At 32.9% G+C, this 23,221-nt stretch overlaps 1 long non-coding RNA gene across 1 annotated transcript in view; it reads left to right on the top strand.

Annotated features, from left to right (window-relative positions):
* LOC143253220 (uncharacterized) overlaps positions 1 to 5,547 on the top strand; it is a 32,339-nt gene extending 26,792 nt beyond the window's left edge. The window contains exon 5 of the long non-coding RNA XR_013029451.1: positions 3,903 to 5,547. This is a non-coding gene — a long non-coding RNA (uncharacterized LOC143253220). The remainder of the gene's footprint in view (positions 1 to 3,902) is intronic.
* Positions 5,548 to 23,221: the final 17,674 nt, after the last annotated feature.

The following is a 23,221-nucleotide window of genomic DNA, read 5'->3' as shown; positions in this document are numbered from 1 at the left end:
ACAGTGGTGGTAATTTGTTCCTTGCATTTATCCATAGGTTGTGCTAATACACTTTCTCAGATATATAATATGTTTGTGTGCCCTCCCCACACTGTGTGTATGTTGTGTTATAGACTACATAGTAAAGTTTTTTTCTTGATGTAATGATGTAACATCATCCATGAATGTAGTGAATGTTAACTTATGTCAGGGATACTAAATACTCAATAACAGCAATAAAGAGAAGTAGAAGGATTAGGACCTTCATTAGCATGTCCCTTCTTCCAAGTTATCATCCCACAAAGTTTGAAGTTGGCCCAGGTACCTAGGAGTAGTCAGAGAGTGGATAAGCAGACAGACACACAAATTTTTGTGCTTTATATATATGGATAATAATAGCAGTAATAATCTTGATACATTACAGTATAATTTTGGTAACCACTCATTCTCTTATTACAAAGGTGCAAATGATTCTCTTTGATTGTTAAGAATAAGTACTGAACATTTTTTTGTAATGGGAATTTGCAGTATGGAAAATCATGTTAGCATGTATATACATATACATACTTTTTTGTAAACTAACTATAACATTTATATACTTTATGTAATCTAAAAAATGTGTTGAGATAAAACATTACATTATATCTTTAATTATTCAGGCTTTATGTATTCATCTCTTATATATTAAGTAAAGATCCTACTTCTCAAATACATTATAAAATGGTAATTGCTATAAAATGTGTTTTAATGAAGTAAACCAACAAAAGATATGCTTTGTTTAAAGCTTAAAGTCAAACAATAAAGTGAAATTATATTTCCTCTGTATATGTTGATATGAAAGATCAGTCTAGATTTTCCTGTTTAGTTTCCGAGTTCTACTCATAGATTGCCTCTAATTTTGCCTCTTTACCTTATAATGTGATCACACCTCAAAAGTTTATGGTGCAGTTCTTTTTATGTAGTAATGGGATAAGAATAATGGACTGACAAACCTATATGCTAGCATGCTACTCACAGAGCTACAGTCAACTTTTCTTCTCAGGTTACAATGCTTTCATGTATCAAAATGTTAGCATAAACACCAGTGTGATTGTGGAGGAAAAGCAAATGAGATTCTGCTACTTTACTTGTAGAATATCTACTAAGAAATTTTTAAAAATTATAACAAAATTAAAATTAATTTCCATCGTTATTTTGTCTAAGAGTTGCACTTTTCATTCATTGCTCATATTCAAAAACATACAAAAAATGATAGATAAAATATTTTTTACAATTATTTTAATAGGTAGTAAACATTTCTTTTTCACTCTAAGAATCAGGGGTTCGATTTTTCTCGGTGGTTTTAGTAGTCTCATGTGACTTTGCTATAAGAGAAACATGCACACTCTATGACTTAACCATTATGCAACAGGGCATTCACCATTATCAGATATTCAACAATATATATATATATATTTAGTAATTCTCTGAACGTAAAATATCAATAAAGTGAGACACTTCTAGAATGTAACATTTCAATAAAGAGTAGAGTCAGTTACATATCTTGATTTTTTTTTTCCACAAAAAGGGAGGGGTTAGGAGGGTTCGTTTTTTTGTTTTTGAATTTCGCACAAAGCTACTCGAGGGCCATCTGTGCTGGCGTGCCTAATTTAGTAGTGTAAGACGAGAGGGAAGGCAGATAATCATCACCACCCATCGACAACTCTTGGGCTATTCTTTTACCAACGAATAGTGGGATTGAACGTCACATTATAACGCCTTTACGACTGAAAGGTGGAGCATGTTTGGTGTGACAGGGATTCGAACCCGCGACCCTTGGATTCCGAGTCGAGTACCTTAACTACCTGGCCATGGCCTATGAAGAGATTAATGTTGGTAAAACCAAGTTAGAAGAGCTCATCACCCAAAATGTCACGGAATGTTGTGTATATCTAAACATATAGATATACAAGAACCAGAAGACAGACAATTTGACTATATAAAACTGACCAGCTTTAGATATGTTATGTCCGTATAGAGTGTTATTGGACATAAAAGGTAGGTAGCATACTAGCAATGAATTTTAACAGTAATGTTGAGTCAAGGAATAGACTTTGTCTTAAACTGCAAATCAAATTTATTATTAAATTAAACGATGGGTTGGAATCATGGCTCTATGTTCTCAACTAAGAAAACTGACAATGGATTCCAGATAAAATAAATTTTAAACCTTCATTCAAAAAACAACACTTCGTGCACTTCTACACAAACTACGCATAACTATTATATTTATTTTAACAGCCGTCGCCTCACCTTCATATATGCATATGCTGACTGTTTGTGCACATATATCTACAGTACGCGTTAGCCCAATAAATTTTAGCTACATGTTCTGTGTATGGCAGAACACACAAAAAAAAATATTATAGTTGAACTGACAGGTTATTGAAAAGTAAAACACAGGTTCTTTAGTCCAAAACATACATAGAGACCATACAAACACGTGTATATAATATTAATATAAATGAAACTTGTAGAAGTTGTACCAACGTTGTGAGCATTACAACTTACGTTTAATGTTTCCACATACAGTATATCATATGTATATTTCAACAGTTTAGAAGTATGTCAAAACCCTACTGTTCACGGTCATTAATAACTCATATTATCCCTATATATAATACCAGCCATCCCACAAAACGGCCATTTTAGCCGTAGGGGCGTTATAATGTGAATGTCAATCCCAGAGGTAGTGGTGAGTGATGATGACTAGTTACTTTCCATCTAGTCTTACACTGCTAAATTAGGGACGGCTAGCGCAGATAGCCCTCGAGTAGCCTTAAACGCAATTTTAAACAAACCAAACAAACTTATTTACTTACAAACACTGTAGTTACAGCAAAATTAAGAATCAACCTGGTAATGAGAACAGTTAATTCAATATATCTTTCTCATCTGAATTAGAATACATTGTTTGAAGTTTTATTAATTGGATACCCTTGCTGTTAACGGAATTTTCGTCAATGATACTATTTCACGAGGTTCTACCAACATATAAATTTCCAAACTTAAATATAATCATAAAACTTAAAACAAAATGAAACTTATTAGATATTCTATGTGGAACAAAAAACATAATATTAGTGACAGCTCGCGAAATTAAAATGATTTTATCGGTGAACACGAAAACGAAGTTTCAGACAACTTTTCATCCGGTTTGCTCAAAATGTTTTCGTGTTCACTTATAAAAATTATTTTAATATGGCGAGCTTTTCATCAGAATCTGATGGTTCTCTACTTTACATTTCGTAATTTCCTCTCCTACGCATATTATTTGATTATCTAATACTGTTGATCCTAGTGTTGTTAAAGAAAGAACAAAATGACCTTACTAACAGAACACAACCATTAGTTTTTAGCTTCTAATACTGTTATAGATTTAACCTCCGTTGAACAACTTGCCGAGGTAAATAGGGCGCTTGACTCGCAGCTCTCTAATCCTTATCCCACCAAACATGCTTGCTCTTTAAGGCGTGAGGGCGTTCTTATGTAACGGTCAATCCCACTATTCATTGGTAAAAAGACTCGCCTATGAGTTGGAGGTCGGTGGTGATTAATGGCTGCTTTCTCTCTAGTCTTACATTGCTAAATTAGGGATTGCTAGCGCAGTAGTCCTCGTGTAGCTTTGCGCGAAATTCAAAGAACACTAAACTGGTGAACAATATAACGTCAATTTAACCTTGCATCAGCACAACCCTGCCTATAAACTTCTTGTGAGAAATGAAAACCCTTTAAACAACCCCGATAGTTTAATTTGGGTATCTGAGATAAATTGCTAAGAAGTATTCTGTAGCGAACATTTATCTATGTTAAGTTTTCAGATAATTTATAATAAGTTCAAGCATTTGTTTATAATCGAAACTACTATAAATCTTATCTTTCAGAGCGCTCGTACACGAAGTGGAAAAACTTTGGAAAAAAACACAAATATGGAAATTCATATGACCACTATGGATTAATTACGAAGTATCTAATGTTTGAGGAAGAGTGATTTTTACTTGTGTGTGTATAATGCAGATTTGATAACAAATTTAATTCTATATTTTAGGTGATGTTTTTGATGAAACTATTTTTTGTATTAGCTCTACTTATTAATAACAAAGAAAAGATTTACCTGCTAGTCAACAGCAACCTTCGCCAATTCGATAAAACACACCCAGAAATAGGGTACATTTCCACTTTTTAATAGACTTTTCTTAGCTTTGAACTTACACCCTTGTACAAATTAATTGAAACAAGACGGAAAATTACGTTTTTTTTTTCAATTTTTTTTTGCGTTTTATTTCTGAGAATCCAAAAATTACTCGCAAATTAATGCATGATATGACTGCCTTTAGTTTTCAGAAGATCATTAATCCGCTTTGGCATCGAGTCCACGAGTTGATTGCAATCTTTACTAATTTTTGGGTTGCAGTACCACACCTCAATTATGGCCTTAACTAGCTTATCTTTCATAGTACAGTCTTTTCCCCGAAGTCTTTCTTTACAAATCGCCCAAAGATTTTCAATAGGATTTAAGTCCTGAGAGTTTCCAGGCTAGTCCAGCACCTTTATTCGCGTTGTAGTCATAAAATTCTTTACAAGTTTCGATGTGTGGCACGGAGCCAGATCTTGCTGAAAAGTGCCAGATCCATCTGGAAATCTTTTTTTCAATTCTAGAACGACTATTCTCTGCAAAACTTCGATGTACTGTGGTCCTCGCATCATACCTTCTACGATAAGCCTCCGACGCTATAGTAGCTGAAAAAGCTCCAAAACATCTTCTTCAAGGGATGTTTTACGAACTGATTGATGTGAGATTCTCGAAGTTTCTCACCTGGACATTGCGAACATCCAGACTCCTTTGACCCTGTACAAGAAATGAGTCTCGTCATTGAATAACACTTTCCTCCATTGTTCTTGCGCCCAGTTCTTGTATTTCAGACCCCATTGATACCGTGTTTTCTTCATTGAGTTGGTAAGAAGTTGTTTTTAACTGGTCTCCTTGCCCTTCTAACGCAATTTCGAATAACGTAATATTCCTCAAAATTTCGTTATATATCCCAAAAATAGATCGACCGTACTGCAAAACACAGCTAATGACGCCGTCTGTGTGAAAAGATGACTATTAAAGGAGATCAACGGGTTCATTGAGCCTACACCGGCCGCCATGCTAAAAAAATTGTAAAATGACCATTTGTTTCAATTAATTTGCACAAGGGTGTAGATACAAGTACTTAATCAGTTAAATGAGTTAATTATTACCTTCCACAAAGCATTGTATACATATAATGATATCCTTAAGAATTGAATAAGAAAAGAACGACAAACAAGGAACATTATTTCTTTTTTTTAAAAACAAATTTTCTACTTCTTTAGCGAGTGGTGTTTTCAGTTAGCGTATAAATCATAAAAGCAGTATGATGTAAAAATATGAAAATATATTACGAAATATACAACATTTCCACAAAATATTGTTTGAAATGATATGTATGTTATATCTAAATATTTTTTTCCTTGAACTGTTTTACCCTTTTAAGTAAAAATAAAATCTTAAAGAACTTTAATTAAAAACGTTTAACTTAAAAAATCACGCACGATAAAGAGCATATGTTTGCATTTCCATCACACCACAAACAAGAAAATATCAGAAAATATACTGAAGAGAGCTAAAATGTTGTAATATAAAGACAAATCACAAAGCAGGCAACATGGAGAGAGTACATTATATTATGATGTTCAGCCTCACCATTTTCGTCACAATCATTGTCACCATGCCCGGTTATGTTCTATTTCACGACCTTGCGTTTTGACAAGGGCCCTGTAGTGTAGTGTATGTTGAAAAAGGACCCGCGGTAAGGCTGTAATGTCCAATACACACCTACTACGTTTACATATTCTATGCAAAATACGAGGACAGTGGTTTTCCAGCACTCGTTTTAACAGTCTTGTCACACAGGAATCCATATTATATTAACAGCCGTTGGCTAGTATGCCTTTGTATAAGATAATATGAATATTCATAAGACAATGTGTTAGACCTGTTATATTTTTAACACTAGATTCTTAACATAGTCTCTCGGTGATTTTCAAGAATTAGAATATATAATTATTGTATTTCAACTACACTGTATTTTTCATAATATAGGCCTAATTATGATGTTTATGACCAGTGTAATTAATTACTATCTTGCTTCAACGGCTTATAAATGTATTTCATATCACTACAATATGAATATTATTTCTGAAAATACACTACTGTAAGCAAAAAGCTGATAAGTGGAAAGCGGGAATGGAGCTTAAACTCATAATCTTTGGTTAATAGAACCATTGCTGTACCCAACTGAACTATCCAACAAGGAAAAGAGAAATGAATTATACTAATGTTTCTTAGAAAGTGCGTAATACGAACAATAATACGAATTTAATCCAGTACGAAAACTCGTTTCATTCTCTCTCTGTTTGAAGTATGCAGCAATTTAACAGGAGGTATAACCAAAAACCTTATCTTATTGAACCTGTACGCTATTGACTTTGCTTCGAATCCTTTATTATTACATTGCATTATGTTGCTGGGAAATGCGAATGTCTTTTTCTGTAAACCATCATTTCGTAAAGTCAGCCAGCATCACCCGCAACCCATGAAACTACACTTCAGATAATAGCGAGATCAGCGATCATGGTTATAATGCCCCTACAGTTTTGAGTTACTGTTCTGGAGGCAGATGGACTGCTTTTTCCACTGATCTTAATTTGAAATAACCGGTAAACAGCATCCACAGACTACGAAACTATTATTCACATAATAAAGGAATCAACTGTCATGGTTATAATACCTCACACAGTTATGGGTAACTGTTTTGCATATTCAAGTATCTATATGTATATATTTAGATAATATTAATACTGATAGAGGTAAGTAAATTAAAACAATTGAGCAGAGTGTAGTGTCACTGGAACTTTCTACCTACTGTCTAATGGAGGTTAAGACTGATAGACGGTGTATCCCCATTACAGTGTAGGTCCTACTTTCGTAGTCACCTCCAAAACCTAGGACACATTTTATATCCCACACTGTAGCTTGTACCCTGGGATCCTTTTAATTAGTGCAGCAGTTTTTCTTTTGGCTTGTTTTTGGTTATAAGAAACAAACATATACATGACAAAGTAGTGTATTGTGCAGATTACAGGGCGATCTCGAATATATGGCGACTTCCACTTTCGGAAACCATTGAAAAGAAAAATTGAGTTTCACAACGTCCGTTTTTTAGGTCCAAAAATCATTACCATAACTGAACAGCCTGTAAGTAAATTAGTTGCAAGAACTAGCAATCACCTTGAGCGAGCATTTTGCTTGTATGCGTAGAATGTAGACAGATGTTTTCCGGACATCCAGGAATATAACAGGCTAGAGTAGAGGGAAGGAGCCGTAATTATGAGGGGACTATTTCAGACTAATTATTCATAAAAACTACGCATTACAATCGGGCCAGCACAGTAAATCATACTTATCATACAGCTGCTAGCATAACTGGGCTGTTATCACACCAGAAATTTAATTAAATAAATAAAAATATGTTTTTGACTGAAAATATTGTTTGTGTTATACATATATAAAGTATGGTGTATTGAGTGCATCATTAAACTGTTATACAAGAAGTTTCAAACTAAATCTGTTATTTCTGATATCATCTCTTTTTTTTTTTCTGTGAGTATTATCCCCCATACAATCAGTTAGCTCGTCGTTTTAGCCGTGAGGGCGTTATAATCCCCCATACAATCAGTTAGCTCGTCCTTTTAGCCGTGAGGGCGTTGTAATCCTCCATACAATCAGTTAGCTCGCTCGCTTAGCCGTGAGGGCGTTATATTGTGATGGTCCATTCTACTATTCGTTGATAACAGTAGCCCAATAGTTGGCAGTGGGTGGTGATGACAAGCTGCCTTTCTTCTGGTCCTACACTCCTAAATTAGGGACAGATATCGCAGATAGCCCTTGTGTAGCTTTGCGCGAAATTCAAAACAAAACGACTTGGGCAACATAATGCTACATAAGGGTGTGGAGTGTCCAAAAGGAAAAAATAAAGTTACATAATGTTTGAATTACTCTTTGCTTGTATTTAGTTAGTCAGAGAATAGCCTACCGATTGAAAGAGCCATTTGATTTGTAATTAAAGATTGCCTATCGTAGAAATACACTGAAGTAAAATTAAAATAATTATTTAAAATATTTTACTTTTAGGTAAAATGATAAAACACTAAAAACTAATAGATTCAACCAGAATAATATTTTGTTGTGAGCACAAATCTTTTTGCGAATAGTTTGGTTTAGTTTGAATTGTCTGCACCATAGATTTAAATTTCTTGATGAGAGGCCCCCTGCTAGTACAGCGGTATGTCTACGGATTTACAACGCTAAATCAGGGGTTCGATTCCCCTTGGTGGGCTCAGCAGATAGCCTGATGTGGCTTTGCAATAAGAAAACACACACTCCTTATGAAAGAGAGGTTTACGAAACGGTTGATGATAGTTTTCTTTATTAATTAGTACTGGGTGCAAGTGATCATTTCTCTATTAAGTTCAATGTTCAATTCATGTGGAGATAAGGAAAATAGCATATTAATTACAAATTTCAAAAAGCAACTGATACAGGGACGAGACAAGAATTATTTGTTGTAATTGAGAGAGGCAGCTCAATTATTTAAAGATATCGATCAGATGTTGAAATGTTTCAAAGACAAATTTCTAAATATTCATGGTAAACACTTTTTATAGAAAGGAGACGGTAAAAAAACGGGTTGTTTCAAAAATATTATGTGTGGTAAACTTAAAGAAAAACATCATAAATTTCAGAAGTTTAAATAAACTGATATAACGAGAGATTGAGAATATAACAGAAGATCAAGAAAGTTAGTGAAAAAGAAAGTTTGTTTTTTGTTTTGTTTTTTTAATTTTGCGCAAAGCTACACAAGGGCTATTTGCGCTACCCGTCCCTAATTTAGCAGTGTAAGATTAGAGGGAAGCCAGCTAGTCATCACCACCCACCGCCAACTCTTGGGCTACTCTTTCACCAACGAATAGTGGAATTGACCGTCATATTATAACGCTCCCATGGCTTAAAGGGCGAGCATGTTTGGGGTGATGGGAATTCGAATTCGCGACTCTGAGATTGAGTTGAGCGCTCTAATCACCTGGCCGCGCTGGGTCAATCAAAAAGGATGTATGAGAAGAGGTTGGCTGAAAATGGAAAATTTTAACAGCAAGGAGTTTTTTCAAATACACTCTTGGTAAATAAAATGTTAGGATAGAGATAGGGCCCATGAGGGTTGATAAAGAAAGGCTCGTACCTGATGATTACGAGATAGCTGGGTTATTAAATATTGCTTTTCTTCGGTTTTAACTCACGAAGATCTAAGCGTATTCTAGATCTTTAATAGTTGATAGATGGAAATAATATCAAACAATGTGATTGCATTAAGTATGAGCTGATTAAGAAAAAATTGGGAAGTTTAAGGAACGATAAGACAACTGAGCCAAATAATATTTCACCAACGATTTTGAAAGAGGTTAAAGAATGTATGTGTTTGTTTTTTGAAGTTCACCAAAATTACAAGAGTGCTGTCTTCGCTCGCCGTCTTTAATTTAGCAATGGCCATTACCACCCACCACTAACTCTTGGGCTACTCTTTTACCAACGAATAGTGAGATTGAACGTCATATTATAACACCTCCACCGTTGAAAGGGCGATCATGTTTGGCGTGACGGTGATTCGAGCCCGCGACCCTCAGAGTACGAGTTGAGCGCCCTAACAACCTGACAATACAGGGCCGTTTGAATATGTAAGCCACTTCTATTTTTATCACTTCTTGAGTAGTGAGCTGGTACCATAGGACTGGAACTTAGCTACTGTCATTTCCCTTTTCAAGGGAGGTGATAAAAATTGTCCTAATAATTACAGATCCGTTAGTCTTACGGCAGTTGTGGGAAAAGTTTTGGAAAGTCTGATAAAAGATGCTCTGCAAATGATTTAACGAAGTTTAGAATTTTATTGGATAGTCAACGTGGTTTCACTAAAACAAAATCTTGCTTTATAAATCTAACATTATTTGAAATGGTTACTGTTTATGTAGGTGATGAAAAGAGTGTAGAGTGTGTGTATCTGGCTTTTCAGAATGCGTTGTAAAAACAATTATCTCTGCAGGTGTGGAGATAAATTTAGCAAATTAGATAGAAAATTGGCAGGAAGAAAGAATGCAAAGGGTTATTTCAAATGGAGTTCAGTCAAACTGGATTAATGTCACAAGTGGGGCACTTCAGGACTCAGTCTTAGAACCACTGCTCTTTTTGATTTACATCAATGACTTACGTGAAAGGATGGTCAATAAATTACCTAAACTTGCAGATGATGGGGTGTTGGGTGTTGCTTGCTATGAAGCAGATGCTGCTGCTGCTGCTTTACAAAAAGATTTAGATAATTTATTGGAGGAAATCGCTCATTTTATATGTAACATACATATGGGACTACAACAGCACTTAAATAGTATTCTTTTCTTGGGGCAGGGGTCGAAGGGGTTCAGACTAACCCCTTATTTTGTGATGTGAAAAAGTTATGCTTATGCGGTTATTGCGCAGCTATTTAAAGTTTCATTAATGCTTTCTTCTAATGCTTCATTAGAAGAATTTAGACTAACATTTATTTTTGGTTTGAAACAGTTCTTCTGTTGAGACTTTGTACTTGGAATCCGAAGCCGTATTATTGTTGTCAGGATTCTTTACGGTAGATGTCTGTGACTTCTTGGCGATACATTCCAACAATAAACAAAACACGAACACAGTCCACTTGTTTTAAAATAATATATAAAAACAAGTCAAACGTATGTACAAATATTTGTTGACTTTTCATTGGATGTTTGTGGAGTTTGTGTACAACAAAACAATAGTTTAAGCTATATTTAATGCATAATTGCTTCCAGATTTAATCTCATAGCAACTAATTTTTTAAATCTTCTTGAGTAATGCTTCGAGATCTCGGTGGCATTAGCATATTGATTGTGCTTTGTACAATATGTGTTGACGTTTGATCTCATAAATCATAACGCTCCCTTCAAACATTCTTGGTACGGGCCTAGCTCACGAGCGCTTTGGTGTGTATGTGGTTTGGAAATATGAGTTCTATGAATCCAATCTGTGAATAAATATTCTTGGAAAAGTAGTATCTGAAGAAAATAATTGTGCAAGAAAATTTTTAATGTTTATTCGTTAATTTTTTTGTTTTGTTTTATTGTTGAAACTGCAGAAATAATCTGAACATTTTTGTTACCCCTTTTCACTTTACAAAAAATTGCCCTCACAATTACTATGTAACTTTCTCTGGTTAATGTATTTTGGACTAAATCTTGTTTTTGAAAAAAACAAAAAAACAATGCTAGAAAATTTATTTGTTGATTTCAAACCAGTAAATTACATTTTTGAATTTTTTTCAGTCACAAGAACATGACTGAGTTCTAAAGCATTTGAACAACAGCCAATTATAAAATTTACTGTCGAAAGTGAAGTTAAATTATTTACCTTTTCTGGAAATTGTAGCACATAATCTGAAATAGGTTTATCGTAACCAGTACATTTTAGATTGTATATTGACTTCTACAGCTTTGCTGTTCGTATAGTATTCAAATAAAATTCAGTGAAAATGTTAAGTATAATATCAAGAAATAAGTAACAGCGGATATTTAAAAAATATTCATTGAATTTGAATTATTTTAGCAAAATATATTTAATATGTTGAATAAATTGGACGCCCCTGAATTCTATAATTCATCGTTTCTAATAAATGCTGTAATAGTTTTGTCTTTTTATATAGAATAGCAACGTGTTAGCCAACTCCCCCCCCTTGACTTAACGGTAAGTCTGCAGGCTTATGTCGTTGTCGCTAAAAATAAAAATAATGTTTTGTAATCGCAGCTCTGAAGTCAGCAACTAAGTAATAGAATTCAGCTTTTACACCTCTCTTCCAATTGTATTTTAAACTGTGAAACATCAAATATCTGCTAGTTCCGGCGTTTCACACTTTATTTCATGTTTTTGCCATGAGGTAAACTTGCCGTGAAATAAAACAAAACTGGGAAAATATTCGGTATCTAGCGCTTCAGTTCTCATAATGAACCTAGATTGCTAACAGGCACAGAAAAGGCGCATTTATTTGAAAAACAAAACGAAAAAGAAATTTATTTGAACTAGCTGGGGTACCCATACCTCGACGGAAGTTATGTAAATTCATGATTAATGAAAAGTTATTTTAGGACATAAAATGTTGTTTCCTTTATATATAATTAATAAAAAACAAGCAAACCAAAACACCCGTGAAAACAACAAAACACAAAATGTGAAACAGTAAATTTGAATGTATCTCCTCATACCAAATTTGGTGAAGATCTATCAACAGGAGCGAAATAGTGGTAAAAAAAACCCGCAAAATTGAAACTTGAAAATTTGTATGTATTTCCCCAAGGAGCTAATGAACCTCCATACCAATTTTGGTAAAGATCCATCTTCATCCTGCGGAGTATTTACACAGCCATACGACAGACAGCACTATTATATTTATATAGATGCCATCATTGCGTTAGATTTGCGTATGATGTATTCATTATGTCATATCTGCACCCTGAGAATGAAGAAAAAGTAGGTGGGAAGGGGATTTGAACCCACTTCTTAGATTGGGAGTCGAGCGCCCCTAACACCTGGCCATACTGGGCTAGATAAAGTTAAGGGCTTATGACGCTAATATTTGGGTTTGGTCCTTGCAGTGGACACAGAGCAAGTAGTCCATTGGGCAACTTTGTGCTTCAAGGGAAAGAAGCGTATGGTTTATCTGATATGGGTACTCAAAAAAAAAATTATCATAACTTTAGTAATACGCATGAAAAAGGATAAGTTTAAGTTGCTGTTTTAATTTTTTTTTATAGAAAATTCAGTTTTAAGGTACAACAAAGTTACACACCAAATGCAAAAACGCCGTATATTCGCATTGGCAAATAAATACAGTTACAAGATATATTAACATTTACATAAATGTACTCACAATTTATATTTATTCAGTTGAAGCAAAAACGGAATCATTAGAGTGAAGGTTGCTACTTTTGTTAAACAGATAGGTGTTAACTTCATAGTATGGATGCAAATAAACTAAACAGGATTTTTACGTACATCTAAGTAATAATTTTGAGTTCATAGGTACATAGCTTTTTTCGCTCAAAATAAAATATTGAATGTAGACAGTTTTCATTTATTTACTTTATTAAGCATTCTTTTACTTTAAAGTTCATAGTTATTTCTGTGAGCCAATTTTTATGTATGTTGTTAGCTAAAGAAATTAAAAGTTACATACGACCTATACACTACTTTTTTAAACGCTTACTGTAAGGACCTTAAAAATTGTCAATGCACATTCTAGCTTAACTAATGGAGTCGGCCAGGTGGTTAAGGTAATCGACTCGTAATCTGAGGGTCGGGTCGCGGGTTCGAATCCCTGTCGCACCAAACATGATCGCCCTTTCAGCCGTGGGGACGTTATAATGTGAGGGTCAATTCCACTATTCGTTGCTGAAAGAGTAGCCCAAGAGTTGGCGGTGGGTGGTGATGACTAGCTGCCTTCCCTCTAGTTTTACACTGCTAAATTAGGGACGGCTACCGCAGATAGCCCTCGTGTAGCTTTGCTCGAACTTCAAAAACAAATAAAACAATGTTTTGCAACATTGCAAAAATTGCAAGTAGTTAATTAACATTTTAATAGTAGCGTGAGCTCTGGTGAGAATTCTGAAAATAATTACTGTGGGTTTCCTTTAATTTTACTGTTAACACGCTTTTGTAGAGTAATAGAGAGGCAGTCCAGATGTTGATACGTTGATCTCAGAATATAATTTGTGCCAACTGAAAATCTGAAAGAAAGATGTTATATGAATTTCAAATAGACGTACATTACTCTATTTATATACCATTTTAATTTTAGTTATGACTCAAAATCTAATTTAGATTAGCATGAATCTTTCCTTTGACATTATTGTACTTAGTATTATGATTTGTTTAAATTTGTCTAACTGAATTAAATAAATTTGTAATAGTTCTTCAAACTGTCGTGACAGTTCCTTACAAATCATTTTAGAACAGTGTTATGGTATACTGCATCTAAAAACACTAAATTTTAAAGTAGTATTATATTAATTAACTGTGTGTTATATCGACTGATTAAAACATGCTTAATTGTTCTTGTTGAAATGTAAGTTTTATATCAACTAGTTAATATTTAGTACCTGTTTTTCTAGTTTTACACTGCTAAATTAGGGAAGGCTGGCAGATAGCTCTCGTGTAGCTTTGCGTGAAATTAAAAACAACAACAACAACAAACAATCTTTCTTTCTTCCCGATTTCTAACAAATTCTTATGTTATAGAAATATATCTATATTATTTTTAAAACCTGCGTAGCTGGATTATGGAAAATCCGTTACTAAAACCAAAACAAATTCGCAGGTTTGTGTAATGATTGTCCATAACCCTTGTTTAAAAATGAAATGCAGTGTTTTAAAACATTTTGAAGTTATTATAATATTGCAGTTTCTAGAGAGTTTCCTGTTAATTTGACGAAATGAAGATCCCCAAGCTAGAAGAATGTGCACATTTTTGGAATACAAGTGATTAATTAAAAATGTAGTCAAAATTTAATCAATAAAATTATAGAGCATTAAATTTTAATAATATCCAATTTTGTATACATTCAGAATTTAAATTACACTATGTAACAAAATTTTTACTTTTTCTTGTTTCTAGGCAGAAAGTGTTATTTCCCAATTGTTTATGTCTGAAGTAAATGGAAAAGAGCTGTTTTTTCTCTTCAAACTTTGCTTTTGCGAAATTGGTAATGAAATTTTCAAATTTACCCATTTTTCAGAACATTCCAGGTAGATTCAGTGCTGAGTAGCTGATAGAGAATTTTCTCGAACTTACAAGAATTTTCTAGAGTGTTGTCGAACTTACAAGAATTTTCAAGAACCTTTTAGAATTTTCTAGAACTTTCCATAGTAATATATATATATATATATATATATATATACAGGGGCTCACCACTCACCACTTCAGTTTAGTTCTAGCTGCCTAAGTGAATACATAGACCTATTAAAGGAGGCTTTACCAAGTTTCCTTGTTATCTTTGTCTTTGGGAAAGCAGGAACACCACAGTGCTTTACAACAGGAAGTACTAGCCGCAACGGTCCGAGTTCTTTATGGGGAGGCATAATGTCAAATGTGGTCTACAATTGGCCCTCCAGACGGTTTTGTTCCCACCATTGGATCTTATGAAACAAACTACCACAGCTCTTGATAAGGTCTGAGTAATTAACCTCATTTAAAACTTATTTTTTTGTATCTTGATCAACTATCCCTCAAGTAGCTATGCTTGAAATTGGGTATTTCATTAAAATCAATTAAGCTACTTTCTCTAAAAAATAATGTTTTACCACGCTAGGTATAATGACATGCTGTATATAAAACAAAAATACATTTATAAATTAGTCTGACAGTTGTACCATTTAAATTATAAAAGTTACGTCATTTACATTAAAACGTCCATGAAATTATTTTTAAAATAGTGAATAATTTGTCTTACGTCTGTAGTTTGTAAACACTTAATAAACAATAACATTATAAGATGTTGAATAAAATGATATCGATATAGAAAACATATAACCCGAAAGGGTTAGGGTACTATGTTGATTTAATTTTATGAAGCATTCAATTTAAATTAATTTAAAAAATGAAAGAGTCAATGTTCTTAAAATTTCTGACCAATAAAAATCTCTTTAAGCCGCAGCTCGAAATATGAAAACATCAATTATTGCATAATGTCCAATTTATACACTTGATTTTCCAGTCTTTTAAATAACTTCATCCGATTTGAACAAGCGTATCATTTAACAGTCTTTTAACCACAATTACGAGACCATCAGATCTTCAAGTTTGCTTTCGATGTCGGATATTTTCTTGCAATTTCTCTATTTCTTTATCAGTCTTGAGCATAGAAGCGCCAAATAAAAAATGTACACGAACATAACATTTTGAGTGTTTGGTTAAAAATTGGTTAAAAATATGTTAAGCATTTCTCATTTATCTTTTGTACGCATTTACAAATCCTACTATTTGTGATATAAAATTTTAAGACCATATTGCACTGGAGAGAAAAGGCTCTTGTTTATTTGAAGTTACGTATCACTAGAGGTTATATTTCCTATTGTGAAAGACAATCCATTTCAGTTAATGTGTTTAAAGATATGACATCTAAGTATTTTGACTCTATTAAATTTATATTTCTACAAATATGTCATGCTATTTTTCATGTTAAATATTCCAACTACGTTAATGAAAAAATTAAAAGAGTTTAGTTGGAAGAAATTATACTTTTGTGTCTCCAAAAAAGATTATAAATCCGAATTATTATATGACTTTAAAAGATAGGACTAGAGTCACTTAAAGAGGTTAAAAATAGTCACTATACAGTGCCAAACTAATCAGTGAAACAATAACTGCATTTGATCGTTGATTTCACACTAATAATTAAATATAGTTTTGTTTATTGAACGACATTAAATACGTGAATTCGCGTACGTTTTGTGAAAATCAATTAATTAATGGAGAACTATACTTTATGGATAATTTGGTTAATTTCTTACTGGGTTAGGGGCACGTCTGCAAACTTATAATGCTATAAATAGGGTTTTAACAATCGTGGTGAGCATGTATAGTTTTTTGCTTAACAATATCCATATTATTTTTAAGATATTTAAATTTGAGTTGGATGTTTCTTTCTTGAAGAATGCCTGGACATACAAAAGTCAGAAGAATCTAAATTAGGTGGTGTCGTGTTTTTCTTTTTGTTTCCAAAAAGAATCAGTGGTTTATAATTAAGCACCAAGTTACACAATAGACTATCTGTACTCTGCCTACCACGCGTATCGAAACCCGGATTCTAGCGTTGTAAGTCCGCACATATACTGCTGTACCACTGGAAAAAAAAGAATTAGATCTAATGCGATAGACTTTGTTTTATATAAAGCATTCATTCAGCTGTCATGTATTGCATACGAAATCTTCAAGTAATTAAATATTGTTTTAATTTAAAAGGTTTTCGATGGTAAAAAAAAGGATTATAACTAGAAATCTGTGATATAAATCTAAGCAAACAAAATATCTTTCTGAAATATTTCGTTTTGCTTAGTTCCGAATTCTGACGTCATTACAATGTACTTTCAACTAATGCAAAAAAATAATTTTGGTAATATAGCTAAAAATACTTGCCCTCATTCTTGTCTTTAACATAAACAGTCATCGTGTTTCACATTTGCTAAGATGCAGAAATAAGAACGTTTCCCTTTTACAGTTTCTTCCCCATCTTATATACCTCTGGCGCGAACGGTTACGCAAACAATACGCCAGTCCACAAGTATTAGTTTTATTTTAAAACAAACACGCATACTTGCCGAGAAGGAAGTGGAAGAGGGAGGGAGGGGTTGTTTTGAACTCACTTACTATCTGTTTAGTCAAGTTCTTATCTATCCAATGCCCAAATCAAAATGTGGGTCAGAGAAGGGGGGGCAGTTGGATGAACGTTGAAAACAGTATAAAGTTTTAACAGTGACCCGTATATTTTGCCTCGTACATCTTTGTAGCAACTTCCTTTCATAGTTGCGTGCTTTGTCTTTTTAATATTGTTCTAGTATTCACTCAAGTAACCTGATTTTTGTTTTGAACCTGTGAGATCATTTAAGCCAATTTGGTTGGCTCAATGCATTTGTCTTCGAAATCTCTATCCTGAATGGTAAAACTGAGCATTAGAATAGATCAAAAAACAGAACGGTTTCCTTTAGATCAAAAGATACATTTAAAAATAACATTTGTTAACACTCTCATACTAATAATTACTTTCAAAACATTTAATATTATCATTCTGAATGATTTATAACACGATTTGATCTTCGCAAAATCAATACAATAACCAATAACAAACTTTTTCACGTGAACCGAAGTCTTTACCATTTTGATGTTCTAATATCTTGTTTAAGTTTTCAATCTGGGAATAAGCCTCTAACTAACTAGGTTAAATGAAAAAGCAACTCATTTTTACTGAATACGAAATAATTTGGTATTAAATGCTAAATATGCGCTACAAATCAATGTGAAGCAGGCATATTTTAATTACAACGAAAACGTAGAAGGAAATTATTCAATTCATCCAAGAAAATGACACTTCAATACAACAATATAAATTATTATGTCATTCATTACCCACACGTTCTACATGTTGTGGGAATGTGCGGATGTTCTGGAGAATTCACCCATGCTGCTTCCTCTGAAAGTATAATACTTCTATTTCGTATTAGTTGAAAATTTATTGATTCGATGCTTTAGAAGTCGCTTCGATTCTGGTTTTTGCTTCCGTATTCTTGAGAGACAACGTTACTGCTATAGGTAGATGAAGATTTGTTATTATTTTTTAATGAAAACCCTGACTATTAAAGTTGATTAAGTGCGTGCAACTAGAGAGAGAGAAAGATATGCAACAATTAAGTTTGTTTATTTAGGTGTGCACTGAAAAGACTGTGGATGTGCTTCGAACCACACACACCATCAAATACTGATAGTTCACTGCACAGACGTCAGGAGAGAAACTTTGTTACTGATCGCCATAAACGAAGTAAAAGCAATAACCATTGCTACTTTTTCATAAACTTGTTTTATCTCGATTTAGAGCAATGCAACAAACAACCACTTTGAAGGATATAGCCATAATTCATGTTTGGTATAAAGATTAAAAGCTATGAATCTGTGATTATCTTCTCATAAGTTGTACCTCTGAAAAAGAAATTCAGTTGTGAAATGTATTGTCTTTTCGAGACGCATTGACAACTGAAACAGTGAAAATATTTTGCGTGCACTGCATAAGATGGATATTTTTTCTCATTTTCAGGATGTTTTTCTTGTTTAAAAATCAAACAGAAGTATTTATATAATTATTTCTATAAGCTTAGATGTTAAGTATAATATTATTATATCACTTATTTCTTTGTTTGGTGTATTTTCTTTTTCATATACCACTCCTGAGAGTGTAAATTATTTGATAAACTTTAACAGCCTCATTGACTCAGTGTTAAGTCTTGAAGGCTCATATCACTAAAAATCCGGTTCAGATATTAGCACATTACGGATAGCCAATAATATAGTTTAACGACGAACAAGCAAAAACTTTAGTTTACCCTATAGCCAAATTTTCCCAACTCGAAACTAAATTTAGTAGCGAGCAATTTTAAGGGACCCATTTTAGAATCATAATTTTATAAATATTTTTAGAGTGTTTTGTAATGTGTTTCACACATTAAGAATCGTTGCTATATAGCATGAATATTTCCTTTTTATAACTAAGTATTCTATATGTGATTCAAATATAATTCAACATGGATAGGTTAGATACCTAAGCTTACTGAGCTGTGATTCTCGTGGACAATAGTGCATAATTCATACGGTTTATACAGTACCTTTATATTGTAAACGTATCGTATACGCTATGATTTAATAGTAATACTCTTATTCCAATGTTTGTATTTTTCTTTTTATATAATTGGTTACACATTGTAATATTCTAAAATCATATACAAACATTTATAAAATTTTCCATTTATACGCAAAATACACCGATCACCTAAAGTTTGTGGAGGTTACGTGAGTCCTTTAAAGGCAAGGATGTGGTCATATCATGGTTATTTTTTCAGAAACGTGCAAAAGGCAAAAAGTACGACTATTATAATCTTTTAAAGGGACAGGGCAATGTATATTAGTACACCAGTAAAACATATCAGTTATTAAAATACATCAATAGTGGAAAGGGTATGCACGTGCCAGTACAAGACACTGTAACCATTAACCACTTACGACTGATCAAATAAAGTATAATTGGAAATGCAATTAAAGAGGTAATTCAAAGTGTAATGGTGGATATCTGGTGGGATTGTTCTTATAACACTGATCCTTCAATTCGCTACTCAAGTGCATCTATCTTCAGAATCTTTCAACAGTATGAATCAAAATGGAAGATATTTGTACGTGAGATGAGTATCATTAACAACCTCTGGTAACAGACTAAGTGAAACGATAATTAAACAGGCTTGTAAAATGCAACAAATGTCAAATGTGTACCATTTGACCAATCCTTTCAAAAATGGATAGAATATGACTATCTCAACTGTGCCATCACAAAAACACTAGAAATCTACTATACACAGTAAACAATCATTCGATTGTATATCAGGATTCATTGTATTCACATGCATATCAGAGAAGAAACGTGGTTCCTGTGGTGTTTAGAACTCAGACTGTGTGCAGTGAAAGATCTAGAGCTACTACAGTTGTCTGGAAAGTTATGTTACATCATTGTCTGTACTGGTAGTAATGTAAAAATATAGAATATACAACATCAGGTAATTAACAATGTTTACAAGTGTTTCAGCATTGCAAAATATTAGAAGTAGTCTACAGGTATGGATGAATATTATTGTATATTAGATGGCTCTTCAAATATATTTAAGAAATCATCCGCTGTGTACCTAAACGCTTTTGCTGCTCACGGTTATCTCTCAGTGTTGTATATTAGTCATATACATCAAATAAGTAATCAGTAATAACTAAACATGAAAGTAATTATTACAAAATGCTGAAAATTTAATCCAATGTTAGCAGCATTTTCTGGTTCATATTACTGATTTAGAATTACAGATTTTAAACCCTTTGTTTACCTACCAAAAACGTACGTACTTGTCAAGGTTAAAACGTAAAATAAACTTTGTTACTACTTGTGTACTTCAGAACAAACGTGCGTATTACTAATATCACGGTACAGATGTAAACGTTGATATGTTTGAGTTATTTTTTGACACGGTGTTGTGCAAAGTGCAATGTAATACAATGCTTCTCACGCTCAAATTTAACTTTAAACACGAGTTTTAAACACAAGGGTATATGAATAGTGGCTGGAAACAATAAAGTATTGTTATATAATTGTATATAGGATTTATTACACAGTGGTTTTTATCGATCCAGTGTCATAAGACACAGTAGAATAAATATAATTTTATATTAAGAAACTACAACGTAAGCTTGTGAGATTATATTTAATATTCTTTTATATGTACAATGCAATTTATAGTTATTGATTCCAGACAAACAAGTTTAATAATAATATAGGAAACAATGTTTTCTTGCAATGTTTGGCTAGAATTTATCTTAAGCTGGTAAGAAACTAACTTAGAATAACTATTTCTTCGAAGATTAATAGTTATTTTCTGAGACAACAAGTTTATTAAACATTGGAAATGGATATGATAAACCCCTTCATGCTCAAATTTTTATAAAATCAATGATAAAAGGAAAAGAATTGATGAAACATGCTAGATCTGGTTAAATTCATACGGTATAATTAGTCAGATAGCACTATGTAACACAAATTTTGTTTCTGGATAATATGTGTTATTTCTTAATTGCTTTTATTGTAAAAGTACATAAAATGGCCATTATTCCCTTCAAACTTTGATTCTGTGACCTGGATAATGAAATTTAGAAATTAACCTATTTTCTATGTAAAAACAGGCAAATTTACACATTTTCATTTACATAAGGTCTGAATAAAACAACATATGAATCAAGATTTACATGTCTTTATACTAATGTTATACAAAAATGAACAATAATATTTAGAAATGAGTAGTTTTTCAAGATTTACGACTGTAATGTAAATCACTTTCATGTATCAGCTCCTAAATATAATCTCCCATCATGTTTTCGTTATACGCTGCCACGTTACAAAAGCAAAGTTTGAAGAGAAATATATGTCTTTTCCATTTACATTAGGCATAAGCAATTGGGAAATAACACTTTCTGCCCAGGAACAAAAAAAATTTTGTTACATAGTGTAATTACTGAAGGTTCTAGGACCGTATTTGACATTTTCTATGGATAAAGAAAATTTAGCAATCTTTCACTCAGGTATCTTTCAACTGAAAAAGGAGAGAAAATGTACTGAAATGATGACAACGGGTTTTCACATTAGTAAAGATTAAGATTTAATCTTGGTAGCTTTGGTGCTGAAAGAGACATTAACAATTGTAAAGTTGTACATGACGTTGATAGAAAAACTCGTTCAAAAATCACAAATTTTATATACTTACTGTTGTACATTTTGAAAACACTGGGACCATTAAGCAATTATCTAATTTACTGCGATTTTGTCTTATGTATAACAAATTATGAGCGAAAGTTGAAAGAAAAGGATGCACAGTGTTTACCATATGAAACTAAGAATAACAGTAAGAAACAGCGTATAACGGTAAATTCTATTCTACCAGAATATTTTCTGTTTTCTACAATAAATAAATAAATATCTATTCAATGTGTCATGAACATCAACATTCTAAATCACTCTCTATTTTTAAAATCTTTGGCGTGGGATTTTTCCTGTGATAGGATTCTGGAATTTGGAGCTGTTTGATACCACAGAATATTCCCACACTGTAATATATGTTTACATGTGTGTTACAAGAATGAAAGTAATGAAAGTCCACTCCTTAGTGTGGATGGTAGGTGTTAGGGTGCTTCTGACTATTTGCTTTCTTTCTTCCCCACAGTTCTAAATTAGGAAAGGCGGCAGATAAGCTTAGCATTTTGTTATAAATAGAACACGTACACAAATATGAAGGCTGCTTTTAATTCGGCAATGTTCGTTCGCATACTTACAAAGAATTTTATCTCTTAAATTAACAATCTGACTATATATGTTTTCAAAAACTGGCTGGATACCAATGAATCTAGAAGGGCAAAATCACTTACGAAATACAAATTGACTGAATATAGATATGGAAAAAGGCAGTTAAGAAGCAAAAACACATTCAGGGGTAGTAGGTCAGAAAATTTCAACGAAGTATTTAATATTACTCATGATTATATCACAAATTTTTGTGAAGTATCAGGTGATATTTGTACTTAAAGGTCAATGCATTTTTCCAATGAGAAGAAAGAAAATAAATCATTTTAAAATATGACAATGCTACATGAGTAAAACCGGAAAATGTTACACAAAACTGTTTCTCCATTAAAACAAACGTTTGCTACATAATGTATCAATTATTTAGTGATTA

The sequence above is a fragment of the Tachypleus tridentatus genome, chromosome 6 (assembly GCF_004210375.1).
Source record: "Tachypleus tridentatus isolate NWPU-2018 chromosome 6, ASM421037v1, whole genome shotgun sequence".
In the NCBI taxonomy this organism is placed as follows: domain Eukaryota; kingdom Metazoa; phylum Arthropoda; class Merostomata; order Xiphosura; family Limulidae; genus Tachypleus; species Tachypleus tridentatus.
This window is presented reverse-complemented; position numbering and strand designations above follow the sequence as displayed.